The following is a 20,407-nucleotide window of genomic DNA, read 5'->3' as shown; positions in this document are numbered from 1 at the left end:
TGGAGAAATTAAAGTGTGATATTTATAGTTTGTCGTGGATTGTTAAGCCTTGATAACAGAGGGCCTATGATGGTGTTCATCCAGCAGTGTGTGTAGGAGTACGACTTTGCTTGCAAAAGATGGTGACTGCATCTTCCTGCAGCTTGTAGAGTCAGTTTAGATTTGAATAGAGTTTGAATAAATGGACTCCGCAGGGTGGAGTTGGGATTTGGGTTGCAGTGAGTTTGTTTATGGTTCACAGTCAAATATGTTAAGCGACTGCCGCTTGCATGGGTTGACATGTTATTGCATAACTCAATACTTACAGCAGTTGTGACATAACAGTTTGTCTTTGTTTTTCTTCAGTGTTTGAGCTAATCCCGTTGAGTAATGGATTTAAGTAATAACCCATTAACGTCTCATAAAATAGTCAAAGTTCCCTTGTTGTAAAAAGTGAAGTTGAGGTGCTATAAACTGTAAAACTATATAATTGCTCAAACCACAGATGAATGCACACACCCTGTATTCAGAAACTGTGGACTTCTGTATGGTTGTGATGTCACTACTATACTATAGGTAAGTGCAGCTACACTGTAGCTACAGTATCGTTATAGTCATTTTCCGGCCGCATTGATGTTGCAGAGGCGCCAAGTGCAGACCCGGAGCATCCGGACCAATCAGAGTAGACTGGGCTTTTCACGAGGGGGCTTAAAGAGACAGGCACTTAAAACAGAGAGTTTCAGACAGAGGTAAAATACAGGTATATTCAGACAGCATGAGAAAAATTATGTGTTGTTTGAACATCAAAAATGTTCTAGTAAAATCCCAAAATGCAAGTTTGAACCTGAAAATTAGCACGATATGGACTTTTTAAGATGTCTTTTTGAAGGAGTCTTTTGAAGTAATAACTACAGAGATGTTGCAAATGCCTTAGTTCTCATCCAAACCCAGGGTCTTGTTGGTCACTATGAAGGCTTTTATAGTGGCTCTTCTGTCCACCAAGTTTCCTCTCTTACTTCCGGGGTCATTGGCACCAGATCCAGACAAAGCAGCTCTTTCTTTGTCCATTTAGCGGCTGGATGCTAATCTAACTGACCATCAGCAGCTTCTGTCATGGTCAGGGAAAGACAGATACAGAGAGAAAAGACTGTGACAGATAGCAAAGGAGGGGCGGGGCGGGGGGTGGCATGGAGGGTGATGACTGGACCATTTGGCATTCGGTGAACAGAGGAGTATTGTGTGCCAGTAGGCCTCAGTGGAACAGACTGCTTTTTTTTTTTTACAGGTTGGAGTTGGTGTTAAAGATCCCAAATCTTGTCAGGGGAGATCTGCCAGGGATACATTCACCATCCATCTACCTGTGAATGAAACGCCCATTACCAATGGACTGCGAATTCAGAACTGCAGGCAAAGGATTTTACAAATAAACAATATTTAAAGGGTTCTGTTTGAGCTAATATAATTAATAACGAGATACTTGGCTCCATGTAAATATTGCTAATACAAACCATCAGCTGTGTCTTCATTATTCTGTGACAGGATCACGCTGTAGCAACACAAGCCACAAGGTCAGCAAAGGTTACATATTCAAGGACAGGATTCTTCCTTGTGACACATAATATCATTTAGCCGATACACTGTCTTCAGTTCCAATCATGCAGTCTTTAAGGCCTTCGTTAGCAAATGTCAAGTTATAATTTCATTTTGGAGTTAAGCTCTTTGACTCTGAATGTGTCTTTGTCTGTGACCTAGAAAGGCAGCTAGTCCACATAAGAAGAGGAAGTAAAGTACGTGTTTAGCTTTCAGTAAAGAACTAGAATAAAGAGATCCAAGTTGCTTTGTTAGTCGACCTGGATTTCTTCAAATTAGACTACCTGTTGGACTTTACCTTTAGACTGTCTTTGAAAATTCAAAAGGAATGTATTAAAGGTCCCTGGTTCAAATCCCGGCCGGGCCCTTCTGTGTGGAGTTTGCATGTTCTCCCCGTGTCTGTGTGGGTTCTCTCCGGGTTCTCCGGCTTCCTCCCACAGTCTAAAGACATGTATGTGTTAGGTTAATTCATTCATTCACCCTGGTGTACCCCGCCTCACGCTTGATATCAGCTGGGATCGGCTCAAGCCCCCCCACGACCCCGACAAGGACAAGCAGTTGAAGATGAACGAATGAATGAATAAGGTATTAAAAGTTGAGAGAAACACCTGTCATCTGATTATTAAAAAAAAAAAAAAAATCTTGCCTGGACATTTGATACAATTGAAAACATGTATTACACCTAAGGTAGACCTAAGCCTATTACCTTTACCGCAGAGTATTAGTACCACAGCATCGGATATATATTCACTAAATCCAAAACTATAAAATGTCAAAACCAGCTTGGAGGTGAAACTCTGCATGAGACCATAAGCACAATTTCCCTTGCAGCAACTACTGAAAACAAGTGTAACACATAGATGTTATTTTGTTTGCCGATGAGGGAGTTTCCCAAAAGGAGAGGAATTCTTAAAAACCTTCACAAATTCTTCAGATTAGGTGAAATTGTTGGTGTTCTTCCACGAGCAGCTACACATTTCTAACCTCTTATGGTGTTAGCAGACTTTGTGATGGTTCACAACCCAACACATTGGCAGTTTATTCCAAACCAATGATGCAGCTGATTTCGCTGAGTAGCCAAACTTCAGTCAGAGGGGAGAACGTATAAACAGTGCAATCAGCTTCTGCAGTGTTTGGAATGAAAACATCCCGGGCCACAGTGGCTGATGGTCGAGAACCACTGACGTAGAGGATTTTACATCAGAGCTTCAAACTACAGTATATTATTTCTTTCATTCATTCATCCTCAACCACTTGTCCCTGTCGGGGTTGCGGAGCCGTTCCCAGCTGACATCGGGCGCGAGGTGGGGTACACCCTGGACAGGACGCCAGTCTATCACAGGGCACATAGAGACGAACAGAGACAGACAACCATTCACACCTACGTGCAATTTAGAGTCATCAATTAACCTCACACATGCACGTCTTTGGACTGTGGGAGGAAACCGGAGAACCCGCACTCTACACAGAAGGGTCCCAACCGGGATTCGAATCAGGAACCCTCTTGTTGTGCGGCGACAGTGCTAACCACCTCTGTCGCCCCATGTTATATCTTTCTCGTGATATAAATTTTAGACGATGCTGTTCAGCCATAGTTAGGGGTCTCTGTGACACACATTGAATACAGGAAGTGATGCACGGTTGCTATGGTTACTATGCAGCTGGATTAGCAATTGAGAGAAATACCTGCGAGCAACCCTATTGTTTACCTGAAGCTCGCCATTAATAAATATATACAGGACATAACCGCCACTACCTGAAAGACCGTCCCTGTGATAAAACAAAGGGAAGACTGCATCAGTTAAAATACACTAGCTTCACATGTATTTGTGCCTCTGGCAGGTGTTTGGAGCGCACTTGAGGAACTACTAGTTCCTCAAACACTTCATGTAGGTTGTTGATCCTTCCCAATACTTATTGACTGAAGTTTCACACAGCAGCCCAGTGTGTTTGGAAGTCCTGAAAAGACAGGTTCTTACTGGGGAGTCATTCGTGGCTTCAACATAATTTACATTCTCCAACGATACCAGTTGCGTTCCTGTAAAGGCACATGAATGTGTCTTTGTCATAATGTGAAGAATCTTCATATTGTAGGGCAGTTTCATGTGATAGCAACTGATCCTCCGGTGATTCTGGGAACGGAATTAAAACCTGCCATCTCAAAGCGTCAACAGTGTTGAAGGGAAACGTTGGCAAACACAACATTTCACATCTCACATTTCAAATGGCTGCGTCTAAGCAACTGTGACAGAAATGCTAGCTTCTTCCTATGTGAGTGTGTGAATGTCAATCAATGTGTGTATAGTGCACACCTGGGTGTGTTTGCACAGAGCTTGTGGTAAAGGTCAGTTTGCTCTGTGCTTTCAGTCACATCAGTGGCATCTTTTGTACTGTGTTTGACGTAAGGCCGCACTATGAACAACAAGTAGAATTTCTTCTTCAAGGATCAATAAAGTGCAATAACTGGAGCCATTGTGCTGCACTATTTCAACTATTTAACATTTTGCATCTCATATTAGTGCTTAACAATAATACTTTTTTTAAAATTGTCATTGTGATATCAACGTGCACAATAAACACATCGCGACACTCAGGGACTTTCTGAGTTAGTTGAAGAAGAGTAACAGACAATTGCACTTTAAATTGAATGTGTATTTTATGTCTGTATTTATAAGTAGCAAAGTTTAGTCTTGATCATTGTCTTCATCTCTCTCTCCTGTGTTGGCGAGCTAATATCAGTTACAGTCAGAAAGAGTTGTTTATTTAGCTTCTGCAAAGTTCATGAGCCAGGCGGTTCCCTCCTGATCTGTACAGAGACACTAGTTCCCCACCTTTGGCCCAAGAGTGGTTTCAGTAATATAAGGCTAAGGATCAGGTCAAGAAAAAACAGTGACTCAGCATTAAACTGACTGACATTAGGGCGGTCGTGGTGAAGGAATTTCCCCTGCAGTGATTAACACACTGCACAGGTGTTGAAATAACATGTAGTTGGTCAGTGTGCGACGGTAGATGCTCCGAATTCTTTCGCGTTGTTCGCTTCCGCAGAACTTAACCTTCTAACCTTGTAACTTCACCTGATCGAGCATCGAAAGGGTGGAATTAAATGGTGATTAAACCACACTTCATCACACAGTTCTCTTGTTTCCTCGCTGTGCTTTTCTCATTAAACTTTAGTCATATAAACTGTTGAAACACTATTCTTATCTTTACCAGAGTTTTATGTTTTATTCCAGGCTTAACAAACCCACGGCTCCGATTTCACTGACAAAGCAGGGGTGAGGTGCGAGGCAGGCTGCGGTGAAAAATGATAGCTCCCTGCTTGAGTGGAGGAGGAAGCACTGGCTGTATGTTATTGTGTGCGTGTGCGTGCGTGCGTGTGTGTGTGTGTGTGTGTTTGTGCGTGCGTGTGTGTGTGTGGAATGCGGAGTAGAGTGGAGATGGGAGCACTTCAGAGTGAGTGATGAAGGCGGAGAGGCAGGGAGGATTATTGGAGAGGTGTGTGTTGGATTCTTTTTCTATGTGTGTGTGTGTACACTTTATGCTATTATCAGGCTGCTGACAGGTGCTGCTTAGCCACTTAGAGAAGCTGTTGTAGACAATAGGGGTTATTATTGGCTGGACAAAATGTCCGTCAGCTCAGGCAACACACCGACATCTGATGAAAGTGACAGGGAAGGGGAACACGAAGCTGAAAAGAGCAGCAGGCAGTCACCTTAATTACAGGAAGTCTAAACTTTCATTCAAGCAGAATTACACACATTCATCTGCTGTGGTGTAAAGTCCCTTGATGGCCCTTTTCAGTGTATTGTTAGACCGATGATATTTAAACGAAGTGAGTCACATTTAGAGTTTGGGGCGCCCACTTTGATACTCAATTGAGGCATTGTTCTTCATGCCTCCTCCCTGCTTCATGCCTCCTCTGTTCTTCCCAGCAACCAAACCCCATGAAAAATGATTAGGGCTACTGGGAAATGGGGTTACACACACCCACACGACGCTCCCGTTCTCATTTATCAGTTTAACATGCCCGATTATGACGTAGCAGGGTGGAGGGATGTGTTAATTGGTGGAGCTAGCTGAGATAATAAAGAGGAGGCCCTCCGATTCAAAATTCATTTCCTTACATTTTCGTGTTGGCTCATTCTGTGCATTTTTCCCACTTCCCTGCGTCAGGTGAATCCAAGACACACACGCACACGCACACGCACACACTTTACCAGCAGCAGAAAGCAGTTGAGCAACTTTTCTGTACACGGTCCTCAGCCGATCTCCCTGTAAACGCCTCTGTTTGTCTTTCTCCTGAAACTTCAGTGTCTCACAGACAAACTGCTAATTGCTTTCTTAGTGTGAATTACCAGCAGCTAGGGATTCAGTGCAAAACGTGGGAAAGAAAAGCTTACGATGAAACATGCCGCAATGTTTTGTGTCGGTGAAATTAAGCAAAGCTCTCGGTGGCCCATGTCCATCGTGGCATGAAGGGCACTAACCCAACAGGAATTCAAGAATGAAATCCCCCACACACTACAGACTTAGCCTGGAGACCAGTTGAATCTACAGGGATTGTATCGCCTATTTCTAACCTAAAATGTTTTCAGAAACACGTTAGTGTACTGTTGAGCTGCAATTTGAGAATGTTTGTGACCCGGCTGCCATTCGTTTCCTGCTTCAAAACGGACCAAGCACCTCCCAAACTGTTGCTCAGCACCAAGTTGTTTCATCGCTCTGATTGATCATGCATATTAAATGTTGTTCTTCTGATTGGTAGTGGGTCTATCCATTTGCACCCGGAGGCATTTTGACACCGTTGATAATGCCCCTTGGAAATCGAATATGAACTTAGATGTTCCAGACTAATTATGATGCCAGACTACTAAAAACTTATTGTGGTATTGTCTTAATAAAATACTCAGTTTATTAGTTTGTTAGTTATTAAATTCATACATGAGTATACAAAAACAGCTTTACCATGTGGCTATTTCGTGTTTATTTACTAGAAAACATCCTATATTGTGATACATATCGTTATAGATAGAAGATTTTGGCCATATGGTCCAGCCCTAGTGGCAGCCTCAATGTAATAACAGCAGTATGTGTATAACATGCAAAACTAAAATGGCAAGCGGAGAGCACAGTTCTGAGCCAAGACCACTGGGGTATTCATGTGCTCATCAGATGGTCCCATTTCCTGAGTTCTTCCTCGCTTCCATGCTACACCCTTCCACCACATTTCATGGAAATCGGGCCAGTAGTTTTTATTGTTATTCTGCTGGAAAAGAAAGAAAGAAACAAACAAACAGAGCCGTGAAATGAGCTGCTGGACCTTTTACCTTTTTATCCCACGGCAGCAGGCACTGCAAATTACAGCTAAACATATTTGTGGCCATTATAACCGGCTGCACACAGGCCTGTTTTTACAAGCCATTACCTGAACTATGTTAGTCTGCTTCCAAAATAGATTAGGAGCTGATCTTCATCAAGCACACAAGAGCTGCAGAACCACACACGTGTTGTAGTGACGCTGCCTCTTGTCTGGTCTTGAGTCTGAAATGAAATGAAACAGAGCAAATGTGCCGTAGAGCTAAATGCATGGTCCGAACATGTTGTAGTCCATTTTTCTTGCTGTGACAGGCTCCGTCAAGCCCCCCGAGGATCTAGAGTTACTGCTTAACACTTATCTAATCAAGAACTAGGAGGGCAGGAATCTGTGGCCAGACAGGGAGGGAGGGGCACACATACAGAGTCACAGCACCACTATCAACCCCATCATCATTTTAGCTTACCCCCTTTACCCTGCAACCCAACTCTAAAGATCTCCTGACTCTAAAAACAGACTAAAGTCTTACCACGGAGCCCCACTCGTCGCCTCGTCAATCCCTTTAATTGGAGGGAGATAACCTGGGACTCATTATGTTTCAAGGAAGGACACATTTGAGATCTGACTCTTCACTTCTTTACCAAACGAAAAAACCGAAAATAAAGTAACAAGCATCACAATATTTAACCTGAGCTTGTGTTGAAATTGGCATCGCTTCCGACAGGAATTGTGTATTTGCAAGTAAAGAATAATCACAGGAAAAATCAGAGTGTAATGGCTGCTGTGAGGGTCTCTATCAGGGTGAGCGATCGGAGTGAAGGAGATTTGGAAAGACGTAAGGCTTGGCACCCCCGTGCACTCCCCCCATGTACCCCATGCACAATAACACAGTATCAGGCTGCAGGTTGACCTGTGTGTGTTGGTAATTTGGGAGGTGCTGATCGCTGACACTCCATTATGGCTGCTGTCGCTCTGCCAGGGTAAGGCTATGATGATACTTCCACTCTTGACAGCCTGTGTGCATGTTACACTGCTGTGCTGTGGAAAATGCTGTGTTTGCAGTCTTGTAATCTGCCGTCTTCAAGGTCATGCTGTCTGTATTATGACAACTGCTTTGTCAGGACTGATTCTGTAGATCCATCCCATCTGCTCACAGGCCTCTGTCTGTGTCCACATCCATCCTCTCGTGGGGATACTGCAATCTTGACTATGTGATTTGCTGAAAGGATTTTATATATATATATTTACCAGTTTAGGCCAATGATCTAATCCTACACTAAACCATTATTTTAATTTCATTCAATTTCTATTCTTTTCTAACACACTCACACAAATGCTTTGTGCATTTAAATGCTCTGATGATAGCGATTCCCACTTTTGAGTTCAGCTGGAACGCAGCATAATGACCAACAGCGATAACAGACTAGTCCCATCTTCAACCACGAGGGCTTTGCCTGATTGGATGGACACTTTCACCCATGGCCCGTCTGTTCCCAGATTTCCGAAACATGTCTCTGAAAACATTTGAGTTGAGAAATGAGCTATCCAGATGCTGAATCCGTCTTGATTTTAGATATCAACAGTAAGTGTAAAAGTTTTTCGGGAGTTTCCAGAGGGGGCGAGCTGCCGATCCAGATTCAGAAAGTAGGGGGATCTTCAAAGAATGGTCGATTAGTCCCCAATGAGTAATGAATAGTAGGCCTATTTTTGCTTGAAATGCCCATCCCTATTTATCTATAAGAGACTGCCATTGCTTGCAAAATCTCAAATTTATATCGTCTCACATTATATAATGTCGTATCATTTAACTAGCCATTGTCTTCCAACTGTAAATAGACAAGTATCATTTTAAGAGATATAGTTAGAAAGGCCCCAGTTGTATGCTGTAGAGTGTGCATCCTGCTCATCTACATGAAGCATGTTCACACACACACTGAAGCTATCTGATGGTGCAAACCGCTGTTGCCCATCGGTGATGCTCTGAATCGCTCTTAACAGACTAATGTTCACAAGCTTTCTCTCCTCATACACAGTTATTATAAATTGATAATGATGTTGTTGGACACGCATGCACACACTCCATGAGACCTCCCGCGTGTCACTTACCAGTATAAAGTGTCAGCTGATGATGTAATGCTCTGAAGACAATAAGCAGTAGAGCTTAGCTTGTAAAGCTTGAATGATTACCACCGCATGCTTGATGTTATTGTGGTCTCTAACACATCTGATATACTTTCTGGTTAACACCGTAGGGGTATATAACAGCTTGTTAATCCTTTTTTGCTTCACTATGACAAACATTTACTAACTATAAGGCCTTAAAAGCCATAATTACTTACCCGTGACTCAAAACTTGCTCCGCATCCTACCAGCAGTTATCTCGTAAGAGAAGATGTCAAGCTTTTTCATTTTACTCAATTCATGATGGAGTATCTGCCATGTGATTGTGCTTACTATGCAGAGTTGTGTAGGTTGCATTCACATGCACTTTAGCTTCCCATGTGTCATTCGGCGCAGTGTGGGGCTCAGCTGTTGGTTGCTGCAGCAGCCCATCTGTCTTTCTGTCTGAGTGTCCTGGTCAGGGTCAGGTCTGGGTCACCTCAAGGACTTGCTTCATTACTCTCTAGGGGATCATATGTCCTCACAGAGTGGGGAATAGACAAGTGAAGAATAGGGTGCCGAGTGGTAGAGGCTTCATCTGCTGGGGGTGAAGTAGAAAAGAAACCCTAGCCTGTGTGTAGGAAAAGACACTGGGTTAACTAAGGTCGTCACAGTTGGTTTGTTTGAATCTGAACCAGAGTTTGATCGTCGCCCTTCAACTTCATCCCAGTGGTCTATTTACACTTGCCAGGAAACAAAGATTTGGACCGTTTCGACGTGCACGGGTTAAGTGGAGAGCAATGTATGGGTAGGTGGAGCCATGTAAGTGTAACCACTTTCTTAAACAATGTTAGAATACCACAAATAGTGCCTGCAATATAATTGACTTCCCTTGAGGAATAGATTGTGTTTTGATTGTGTTCAATTGCCCGACTGGACCTGAACTCTGAATGAATGGTGGTACGGGGTACGTAATCGCACCAGAAAGTGGAACGGCAAAGTTTGAAGATGGGTGTTATTCAAGCGAGGGTGCTGAAAGGTAGGGGGGTAAGAAATAAGACACTGACACGATTTGGCAACGTGGTCGGTGTGACCCAATTGTAAGATGGTCTCTAGTTCAATGGTGCATAAATTTTGCGTGACGCGGTTCACATTCTGGGTGGCTGCGCTTGACACTTACAGCGGCAAATGAGTTCACTGCTGCCCGCGGCCACGCAGCGGTTTCTGTGGTGTGATTTCTGATACGGGAATCTTATTAAAAGTATTTGTTGTTCCGGGGCGGTCGGTGGAATAGTGGTTAGAGTAGTCGCCCCATGTAAAGAGGCTGAAGGTCCTTGAGGCACGGCGGTAGTCTCACTTTCACGGCGCTGTGTCGGACTGACCGTCTACAATGAGCATCGCAGTAGATGCAATTTTCAGCAGGATGAACGTTATGAGGAGATACTCATTGTTGGTACCGAAAATTGATATTCGGCACAGTCATAATTAGCTGCTTGTTAATTAATTCCACTGAAACACAGCAGCCGTCTGTAAAGTCTATGATTTATGACGCAATATAAATAATAGAGCAAAATATGAAACGATAGATGTTTTTCTATCGTCATAGGATACATATCTTCGTTGCAACGATTGAGTGTGTGTGCGGCCAGCATTAGGTTCAGTGACTACATTCAAGCATTACACTGCTCTTTGTTTTAAACCCGCCCAACATGAGATCACTGGTTGCGATTGGTCTACCTGCTTGGAAATCTGTCTAAACAGAGCAAATAAAACACTTGCTGGGCAGATTTGTCTGGTTTCCAAGAGCGTTCCCAGAGAAGACGGCAACAAAGAAACGTTCATAATCGCATTAAAGTATCAGCATTAAACATCAGGTCACAGTTTGTATCTCCTCTGGACAGTGGATCTGCTCCAGTGTGTCTTTGTCCACCCTGAGAAGTGTTTCTCACCAAACGGTAGGAATAGTGCCCAGCACAGGAAGCACTCGGCCTGTTTTGCACTCTGTGGAATCTCCCCAGGCCAATGTTTGGTATTCAAAAAAGACTTCCCTCTGTTTTTTTTATAACTACTTCCTTATTCACGAGCACAGACATCATTTAAACCGGCCCCTTTCATAACTTCTTATTTAAGAGGCCCTGGCTGTCTCTGGGCACTGTGTGGGAGGGTGAAGGAGTGTGATTGAGGACGAGGCAGCATTGAGGATGCTCACTGCCTTGAAATTCTCCTGCCAGAGTAACAGTGTGAATGGGAGAGACTGATTTACACCTGTGTTTGCGTCCTGGAGGAAGGAGGTAGAGGGTAGGAATGTGCCCTGTGTGGTGGCTTGTAGGAAGAAGTGGCTCCAGTGGAGACACAAGTCTAAGACAGTGGTAGGATTTGATTACTGGATGATAAACGTGGTATAAAAGTGGCTGTTATTGTGGCGGAAAACACATTTCATTCTGTTTTTGAGGTGGTTGTGACTTTTTTTGTGTTTTGAGGAAAGCCACTTGCCACAGGAAAACCACAGAAGTGGCTACATGATTACATCTTTTCCTCTTCTCTCTGATGCATTTGAATTATTTTACACGTTTTTCTTACAGGCACAAATAAAACAACTATTGAGAGTCTAGAAAAGCACTGATCCGGTTAAGCTGCATGATTCTGAAACGTCATTCACTTCGAGTATCTGGAATCCAGTGTCTGTCCTGCGTTATTTTGGACACTGTGGGGCATCTATTTATGGCATTAGAGTCTAGTTTTTGGTAAACAAAAAAGATGCCACACCATCAGCTGGGTGGCATCTAGTAATTGTTTGTTTTCTATAAGCAGCATAGCAACCAGTCACTACAACGTTTTTGTTTTTGTGTCACCGTAAAGAGAGAACGCTTACTTCTTATTTTTCAAGCCAAAACACGAAATTTAGGTCCTTATTCCCTCTTTCTCCCAAAATGTTACTCTTACTCTAGATGGAAGGAGCACCTGTGTTGCTGCGAGAGCTGTGTGTGGCTGTTTTGGCGTTAATGTCAATGTCGACAGTAGTGAAAACACAAAAGGACAAAAGTAAGCCTCGATGTTGTTCAGACCCCCCTGTGAGTTTCAGGTGAGCCACAAGTTTGAAGGGCAGAGAGACAGTGTGGAGGGGCGGGTAGGTGGTACAGTCTGTTACCTATGTATCTAGTTTTCTTTCAAAAGAAAAAAGGATGTGTTTACTTACACTTTTAAATTGATTTTCTTTACACAAGCTTTTTGCAACATGACAGTATGGCAGATCACTGTAGCATCAAGAAAATGACACCTGATTCAATTTTCTGTAGCTATTGAAGCAGCCCAAGATAGCAAATAGCCCCATTACACTTGTTTTTGAGCCTGAACAGTTCAGGATATATTTTGTGAAAATGCAGCATTTCCAAAAAGCCACCACTCTAGAGATTAACAAAATAAAAGCCTCATTTTTAGATTGCTCCGATACAATTTTATGGTAGTTTGTAACCTAGAAGCTGATGCAGATGAATGTCTGCGCACCGGGCTGCTGATTGATACATTGGCCTCTGCTGGGTCTGAACCCTAGGACCCTGTTCCTGAATTCATGAATAGTAATAATTAATAAACCCGTGAATGACTGACAGAGTAGATGGCGGTAGCTCATGTCTCGATGTATCACTTACAGTAAGTGTTTATCTTTCCATCTCCTGAGTGTGATGGTATCTACAGTATACAGTATTTGGGTCTTCACTGGTGTAACCTAACAGGGTATCGGACTTTGGCTCTGCCATCTGAGCTCCCATCAACAACTCCTCCTTTCCTGGTTAAGCCCAGACCAGAGCCCTGCTGGAGTACCAGGAGAAATCAGTACTCACGTAAATAGTCATGAATAGCAAAAGCTTGATTTGAACGTCTGGTCTGAATCTTCTTTAAAAAATCTTGAGTGTTGTTTGCTTTTTCTTTAATCATTTATTTGTTTTTATCACTTACCAATGCCAATAAAGGCTTGATGCCCCCTAATTTCCCTCATCTAGGCGAGGAATTGGGGAATTGATTATTTACGGCTATCTCTAATCACTAGCAGAGAATAGTAATAGACAGGAGTAGAGGCCTAGGACTGGCCTAGTGTGACCAGATTTCTACCTTGAGTGTACAATTTTACCACACAAGCTTGTTGATAGTATATCTGTAGGAATTATCTTTAGTGACAGGGGTGAGTGAATGCTAAAATAGTTTGGTTTTAGTCCCAAAGTTGGCAATACGGCATTATTGTGGTTTGGTACTCAGATTACAGAGTGGTTTCTACACCTCTTTTTCCCATTTGTTTCCTTCCATTTTATCGCATTATTTCTCTCCTCTCTCACTACGTCCTTGTTGACTCTATCAATAAATAATGCATCTGTTAATGGGCTCACTTCCACTTCACGCTGCAGCGCTGTTAACCTGTCCTGTAAACACACACAGAAGGTGTGCATGAGTGTGTAAGCGTGTAGGAGAAGCGCGTAGACCCGACCTTATTCCATTTGCCTCTGTGTCTGTTGCACCACTGCTTTCTTATCTGTTTTATCCCGACTCCCCATCTGTCCACCTGTCAAACCAGCTGAACCCCCCCCCCCCCCCCCCACACACACACACACACACACACTGTAGTTATTCACTCCAGCAGTATCTGATGAGGATGTAGGTTACTCAGCAAGACTGGCATTTAGAAGGACTTCCAGATTAGTGAGGCTTATGGCTACCTGCTGCTCTCTCTGCATGCCTCTCATTGCAGGTGCATTGCTATTTGCAGCTCACATCACTCATCTGAAAATCCGTCATCATCTAATTAATGTCAGCAGAAGGTGGAGTTACAGAGTACATACACACACACACACACACACACACACACACACACACACACACAGCCACACACACACACACACACACACACACACACACACAGCCACACACATATATACTGTTTGTATAGAGAATTAATGCACTGTCCTCCCTCTCCGTATAAATAAATACAAATTTATTCAGGCACATTGGGTCCTACAGGGCTTAAGTAAAGAGGTAAAACACTCAGTGATATATTTTGGTTAATCAAAGTGTGTTTTACTCCTCTGTTCCCTGCACCACCAACCCCAGTCCGCCTATCCTCTGTCAGTCTGTCCTTCTGTCGAGTTCATAGGATAATTCATTCTGTCATTTCATGTCTAGGAATAATTCAATTGGTCGTTAACAGTTCCATGGTGACCCTGCACACTATAAAGTGCGTGTGCATGTGTGTGTGCGTGCGTGTGAGACTGTGTGTGATGTGAGTGGCGACCGATAGTGACAGTGGTCTCCTCTCACTGTTAATGGGTCAGAAAGAGACAAAGAGCTGCTGTGTGTGCATGGGAACCAGAGGGCAGAGACGGGTGGAGGACAAAGAGGAGGAAGAGGTGTTAAGACAAGGAAGTAGTTGAGATTACAATGCAGGTTTGCAACTAATGAGTATTTCTCGCTCATTATTTCCTTTTTGAGTAGTTTTTTTTTTATTTTGTATATATTCAGAGCACGAGGTAAAGCCTTCACATGATGTGTTTTGTCTGACCAAGACTTAAAGTGTTTTATTATAGGACCCAGAGTGTATGACCTCTTTATTGTGTGTGTCTAATCTGTGAGGTAGGGTACATTCTTCTTTCCAGATATAGGTAATTTCATATCTGGATGTCATATATCATGTAACAATCCATATAAAATAATGCTAAAGTTGATTTTATGTACTCCTGTGTGAATTAAATACTTTACATTTTTTTCATTTTATTAAGAACTTTAGTGCAAAATTAACATAATTGCAAGGATCAGAACGTAAATTGCATTCACGTGATGTAAAAATTGCTGTAACAGTTCGGCGGCTGTTAATCTGACATTGTGATAGTAACGTTATAGAAAAATATATACAATTTTTTATATATTTTATATATTTTTATATTGTTTTGATGACATATATGATCGTATCGCCCGGCTGTACTGACAGTGACAGTGTTGCAGTGAGCCAGCATGCACAAACCGTATCACAAATAGGAGGGTGCTGCAAAATACTTTTATTTCTCGGACTGTGTTGTGATAGAATAATGCTATAATAATATGTTTTATGTGACTGTGTGCAGCCCAAACTACAAAACCACCAAGACAAAAAACAGTGGATGACATGACCGGTGCCCAGCTTTGCTGGCACATCTGAGGTCATGATGAGGGCAGAGACACACAGAAACACACACACACAAACAGTTTTGCCCAATAATACACACACACAAGCAATCATGCAGACTTCTGCCACTTTCCATGATAGTTTTTTCCATTTAATGTGTAGACTGGAGATGTTTAGTGAAATGATTGCTCCATCTAGTGGCCATTTGCTGTCACCACATTTGGAAAGGATACTGCGAAGAAAGGTACAGTGAGTAACACTTTAGGTGCTTTGAGTGCTATGCCATAAGACAAATACATTAAGGAATGAATTGAATTGAAACACCATCTTTCTGGAAGGACATTGTCATAACTGTGTACCAGAGAGAAAGTCAGAGAAACTTGCTTGTCAAAGGTGTGGGACATTTAATTTAAATTAATTGAAAGATGTATTGTGCAACATGATTGAGTTTAGTGTAGTGTAGTTCGATCAGAAATGGTTTAAAGACCCAATGTAGTAACAAAAACACATGTCTAGTCAAATAGAAGCAACAGTTCTGGAGCCTTTAACAGTTTTCATTGGGAAGGGAAAATACTTTTAGATCCTTTACGTTCCCTGAAAGGTCATGGAAAGTTGTTTTTTCCCCAGGGGCACAAGTGGTCTCGCAGAAACACTCTTTCTGTTTACAATGGAGCCCTTACAAAAAAAAAAAAGGGTGGAGCACTGTGAACTTTAAGGCAGGAAAAGAAACTTGACTTTCAGGTCTGTTCAGGTGAGCAGATACACCTGGTGGGTGGCTCTTCCTGTATGGGAGGATTTAGTTTGCTCACACTGTAATAGTGTAGTGACAGCGCCGAAGCTGTGTTTTTGTTGCAGGAAGAAAGTGTCTGGTAAGTCCCCTGTACAGCTTCTGTGCCTTTTCCTGGTTTTTCTTCATGACCTGCATTAGAATATCCTGTCTATTGTTAGCTCAGATCTTATGTTATCGCCTAAATCGGTAGAATGTCGTTAATATCTGTGTATCAGTCTTTCTGCGGTCACAGCAATAATGAGGACACGTGACTTCTTTGACCCTCGATTTGTTTGCTGTTTACAATCAGGCGATGGCACAGTTGTCAAGCTTTAAAGCTAGCTTGACACATCCACCAGACATTCATTGTATTATTCTGCAATAAATATCGGCTACACTAGAGACTTATAGTCTGTCACCTTTGATTTTCTTGGAGTGCCCTGACTCATATTCTTCCATATCAGTGAGCCCCGAGTTCCTGAAACCTTTTTCCATTTCTCTTGTAAATTACATGGATCTCTACACAATGAAATGCTCCAGCCATTTGTGTGTTGAGGCGTGTGAAAGGGCAGAATGACTTCATGCCTCTGGAAAGACAGGTTGACCGAAACACCGTGTGTGTATGCGCTGACAACACACATGTACATACACATAAGCAGATGTATTTTATGTGGAAAGATTGGACGCTTATGAATAACACGTGGCAGAGTGCTGATCCCGAGCTGTCAAAAAATCCCACCTGAGACCAAGAGAAGAGAGCTCACTTTTCCCATTTCTCTGTCAACCTCTCACGTTGGATAAAGCCATTTCTGTTGACTTTTCTCCGTCATGGGTTAATGGTGTTCATTGATATTCCACATTTGCTCTCCTAATCTGTTTCCATATGCCTTTTCATTATATGAATATACTTCTCCCTATTGCTCATCGTTATTATTGCTCCTCCGCAGCAGCCAATCATTCCAGGAACATCAGCCGTGCCAGGTACCGCTGAGTCTTAATTTAAGCAGCCCCAATCCCTCGTAAAGCTAACGGCTATTAACGAGAAGTCGAATGGCACACGCCTGAAAACACAACCCTGTCCCGCTAGCGTCACACGCCTCATGCTTAATAGGAATCGACGTGGTGACATTTTGGCAGCCGTGCACCAAGGCAGGAGAAAGACATTATTCAAAAATGTGTTTTTCCACAGAAAAAAGAGTAAAGGCAAAGGGCTGCCTATGAGCCACTGGCATCAGGAGGATTTTCGATTTTCTCTTTCTGTAACGTTTTTCAAAATGTCATGTGGATGAACATTCCCCTCCACCACGGTTTAATACACTGCAATTATGCACAGCCCATTGAAATGTAGTTCCACCGTGTGCCTGTGTGTAAATGAGTGTTCGCCTTTACCACAGTTGGATACACTGCAATTATACTCTGATGATTGTGTCATGTATGGCTGTGTGCATGTGGCTGTAACTCTATCTACTTCTGTCTGTCTGACTTTGCACTTTGTGGTTTCTACAAGCCAATATGATGTAGAGTAGCTGAAATACAAATTGATTTTACATCCAATCTGTCTTCACAGCTACCCTATACCAATACCCCAAAGCTGAAGCTCACCAATTGGGGCTTGAAGTAAATAACATAGTTTTCCATAAAAGGAACAACTCTTTAAACTTTAAATCCACGTGGTAGAGCATCTCTCTTCCTCTGTCTCTCCCCAGTCACGTCTTCCTCTATCTTTCTAAAAAGCATCACAGCACAAATATTTGGTTATCTGTTGAACTGGACAATTGTGTGCTTTCTGCTGCCATTGCTGACCTTTATGAGTACACAAGATCATGCAAAAACAAGAGAGGGTACCCTTCAACATGCAGGTGTGAAATACACACTGTGTGTTCAATAACTTAACAAGTCTAGCCTTGGATGCTCCTGTAGTGCACCATTATGAAGTAGTAGGCAGTGGGCTGAGACAAGATGATTTAGAGACTGATCTTGATTTAGGTCATGCAATGTTTTGGTTTTTTTGGTCATTGTCATTTTCTAAGGTGCTGCTGGTGGGGAGTCCAACCTCAAAACGTTTTTTGGCACGTCAATGCGTCTACTGGCATTGAATGTCAGATTCCTAGTCTTTTTGTCTTTGATCAGATAATAACAAAATTAATTCAGTTCTTCTTGTATGTCTGTTTGTTGTGTTTGGATCCGATTTTACACTTGAAAACGTCCTCAATCATTAAAATTGTCCCTAGCGAAACTTTTGATTTGAAACTTTTTGATTTTCACATTTCAAAAGATACCCAGGCTGTACACATTGCAACTGCCGTTAATTTGAGGAGATCATTGTATCATCTCGCAACTGGTCAATATTAGAGAGATTCATGAAGACAAAAGCAGCAGTGCATTGGACCATAAAACCTGATCTCCAGAACCAAAGCCTCACAATGTTGCAACAGACAGTACAGAATTGGTAACTTGAGCAGGTGTCAAGCGGACTGCCAAATAGATCTTCTATCGTCTAACCAAGGACCAGGGTAGATAAACTCATCAGATTGGAGCTGATCAGCAGACGTTGAAGCTGGTGGGTCACTTTGGAGGAAACTGGTCCTTTGAGCCGTAACCAGAGCAGGTGTGACAGGGGTGGCTTTGGATTGGCGTCTGTCATGCGCTGAAAAGGATCAGTGTCATTCATGGTGGCCCCAGTAAAAACCCCAGCCAGTAGCTGGCCTTCCTGTCACTTGATGTGGGACAATCCAGGACAGAAAAACCCAACACCCCGGGGAGGTTTCAGTGGTGCTGAATGGAGTTGACCTCTGCCGTGTCCTGTTTTTGCACTTCCTGTCAAGGTCCAGATGGAGGCAGCATGAACACAGAACTATACCACCTCAGTGAACCCTGTGAATGTTTTCAGAGCATGACATATTTTTCTGAGTATCTTGTCGTCCTTGGACAATTTGCTTTGAACGGTGATCTTTTCACAGCCCAGTCCACCCGTGGGAGGCAGGGAAGAAGCAAAATAATATAGTTACATGTATTTAATGCTCTAAACTCAGAGCATACTTTTAAATTGTTAAGAGGCCCTTGGTAATGTCAGGTCTTCCAGTGCTTTTCACTATCAGCCGTTCACCTCTTGACTTTGTTATTCTCGTCACAAACTTCATCAACATCCAGCTGAGAGGCAGATGGCTCCGCCCTGTGCTCCCCCCGGCTTGACAAACAGACCTGTTTTTGAAAAGACATTAAGAAAAACAGTCTTCTACATCTGTTTCCATCCATCCACCTATCCATCCATCACCCTGAGCTATTTTCTCTTTAAATAGTGGCTCGACCTCAGGTTTCACACTCAGAACAAGACTAAGCAGACACAGACAGCATCTCCTCACATCTACATACATGCCTTTTGTAACGGAGAGGAGCTGCGGTTTGTGTCTCAGTTTGATCTTCACAGTAAATCCTCCCTGCAATAGTGAAAGTCCCCACTAGATGGTGGCAGAACCATTTGAAGATGTCGACTTCTCAGCAGTAGAGCCAGGCCACATCTCACTGCAATTAAGCATGTCCCATCTTTTGTCCACATGCTTAAGTGTCCCTTTACTCTCCCCATGACCATCTGATATTGTGTGATCCGAACAGACACGGTTAGAGCATTCTGACTGTGGGGGAATGTTTCTTTAGGTCTGTCTGTTATAATCCTTTTGGGCCTTTTAAAAAGTCCCAGGTGTTCCCGGCTCTGCGACATGCTTCCTGGCCCTCAGAAAGCTCCTCAAATGGAAAGATGGATCCTTCCTCAGATTGGGGAATATGTGGTCATTCCCCTTTGGATGCAACAAAAGAGGGACGACTGATATTACAGTGCGGCATACCTAAAGAGTATTCATGTCCCTTGTCTTTCCTTAAGTCTGTCATTCCAATCACAAATTCTTATGGCAAAACCGTGCTGCAGCCCTCTCTGTGAAACACTGAACTGATTTAGCATGGGTCAGATCTCTTGGCATGAGCTCAGTGGCTGTTAGGTATAGTCCCCTGTTCAAACCGGCCTGCTGGAGAGATTTTGTGGTCACTGCCCAAGGCGCCATTGCCCTTCCCTGCCGGCCCTCTTAACCTTTTTTTACTGAAGCGTACTAAAAGTTGAACAGCATGGAACTCCGTTTTCACCAGGTTTTTCGTTTGCACTTCATGCTCATGCAAAGCTCATGCAAATGACTGATAAATCTGGCCTACATATTGGTACTGGCATGACATAGTAGCAGCTCTTAAATCCCAGATCTCTTGGTGGAAAATCGATCGTTTTTTTTAAAAAGAGCCGTTTAATGAATAGACCATATTTTGTACATCTCAATCCAGAAGAAAAATAGACTTTTTCTGTTAGACTCTTAATGGCTTGCTTACCTGCTCACTCAGGCATCTTCTGGACTGTAGTGTCTAGATGCTTTTTCCACAAGACTCCACCTGGGCTCTGCTGGGCCCTGAGGTGAGTTCGCATCACAGTATGTCAGACAGTCATGATAGCATTTTGTTACGTGGGCTGCCG

At 42.9% G+C, this 20,407-nt stretch overlaps 1 protein-coding gene across 2 annotated transcripts in view; it reads left to right on the top strand.

The window, feature by feature from the left end:
* The window catches only part of mpp7a (MAGUK p55 scaffold protein 7a), a 140,581-nt gene that overhangs the window by 7,300 nt on the left and 112,874 nt on the right, over positions 1–20,407 (top strand). The window contains exon 1 of one of the 2 annotated variants that reach the window (XM_083935790.1): positions 15,959–15,997. The exons of the other annotated variant lie outside the window; for it this stretch is intronic. The gene's annotated coding sequence lies outside the window, so the exon portion shown is untranslated. Of the gene's footprint in view, positions 1–15,958; positions 15,998–20,407 lie in introns of those variants that run through there. 2 annotated transcript variants of the gene reach the window in all.

This window comes from Echiichthys vipera, assembly GCF_963691815.1.
Source record: "Echiichthys vipera genome assembly, chromosome: 21".
Lineage (NCBI taxonomy): Eukaryota > Metazoa > Chordata > Actinopteri > Perciformes > Trachinidae > Echiichthys > Echiichthys vipera.
Note: the sequence above shows the minus strand (reverse complement) of the source record. Positions and strands in the feature narration are given on the sequence as shown.